The sequence below is a fragment of the Arachis stenosperma genome, chromosome 3, assembly GCF_014773155.1.
Source record: "Arachis stenosperma cultivar V10309 chromosome 3, arast.V10309.gnm1.PFL2, whole genome shotgun sequence".
Taxonomy (NCBI): Eukaryota; Viridiplantae; Streptophyta; class Magnoliopsida; order Fabales; family Fabaceae; genus Arachis; species Arachis stenosperma.
In genome coordinates, this window is record NC_080379.1 from 71,657,726 (window position 1) to 71,659,600 (window position 1,875).

Here is a 1,875-nt window from a genome sequence, read left to right on the forward strand (position 1 = left end):
GCCCAGTTTCGAACACGGGCCATGAAGATTGGGGACATTGCCCTGCCCTTGGCACGGGCAGGGCAGCATTTGGAAGGCACATGAACTTGGCGCACCAAGAAGCACCAACGCGCGCACCAATTCCTTCCTTGGCACGATCCGCGCGCACCAACCCGTCCCTGGCGCATCAAACTCTTCCTGCCCTGCCCTTGGCGCGGGCAGGGCAGCGTCCCACGCGCATCAACACAATTTTGGCGCACCATGGCCGCACCAACTCGCACATGGCCGCACCAAATCCACGCACCAAGCATCAATTTTCTGCCCTGCCCTCAACAAGGGCAGGGCAGCCTCCTGGGAGTGATTTTTTTGGGTCAAAATTCAAATTAAAAATCCATTTGAATTCATTTCTTCACCAATTCAAAAGCCCATCCAAATCCCAATATCCAAGAATAGAAAGTGTATAAATAGGAGTTAGTTTGATGTAATTAGGACCTTTTGATCTTTTGATTTTTACTTTTACTTTGGCACTTTTACCTTCACTTTTGAATTTTACCTTTCTTTGAGCTTTGGCACTTGTTCTTGGTGACTTGACTGAGAATTCTGAGAATTGGGGAGGAGAATTGATCTCTCTTCTTCCTCATTCTTGCCTAAGCATTTCTACTCTTCTGTTTCTGAGTTTTGGGTGTGTGAAATTGGGGAAATTCTGTCCCAATTCCCATTCGAACTCTTTTCAAATTGTTTTCTGCATAATTCAATTTCAATTCTGTTCTTCTATTGCTTCTTCTTTAAATTTTCTGTCAATTGCTTAAATAACTCAGATCTGGGAAGGAAATTGAGTTTTAGGCTCTGCTACCTAAGCTCTTGAGTCCTGAGATCAAAATTCACTTTGGGTTCTTCTGTGAACCTTGCTGCATTTTATTTCCTTTCTGTTTGAATGCTCATTGCTTCTGATTCAATTTTTTGCTCTCTTAATTGTTGCTATTTACTTTCTCTTGGTTTAGATTCTGCAACCCCAGTCCTCAAACCCCTTTTATATTCAAGCCATTTATCTTTCTTGCCATTTAAGTTACTGCAATTTAAGTTTCTTGCACTTTAAGTTTCAGTCATTTATTTTCTTGTCCTTTAAGTTTCTGCAATTTTACTTTCCTGCTTCTCAATTTACTGCACATTTCCCTTTCCCCTTTACATTTACTGTCATTTACTTCTTGTTAAACACAAATCACTCAACCAACACTTGATTCGCTTGACTAAACCACCCACTAAACTAAAATTGCTCAATCCTTCAATCCCTGTGGGATCGACCTCACTCATGTGAGTTATTATTACTTGATGCGACCCGGTACACTTGCCGGTGAGTTTTGTGTTGGATCGTTTTCCACACATCAAGTTTTTGGCGCTGTTGCCGGGGATTGAAATAGATTGACAATGATTAAGTGAAGTGGAGGTCTAGATTAAGCACTTTTTCTTTTCTGTTATTCTAATTCTTACTAACACACTAACTGTTTGAGAAATTGCCTCTATTAATTCACTAACAATTTATCTCAAATAACTGCACTTAATTCTCCAGCGTGTTGTTGTTTGGTCATCCTGATCGTTTGCATGTCACAGGAAATCAAGTTTCTACAGACAAGGGGTATCATGACATGAAGCCACCACTCATCACACTCATCAAGAACAATTGTTCTTATGAAGGAAATCCATCGGAAGATCCTCAGCAGCACATATCCACCTTTCTAAAGACTTGTAATGCAGTCAAAACTGATGGCTCAGATCATGACACTTATAAGATTCTGTTATTCCCCTTCTCATTAAAGGGAGAAGCTGCACAATGGTTTGAAACTTTTCCTCAAGGAAGTATCACTAGTTGGGATGATTTGGTTACTAAATTTCTGGCCA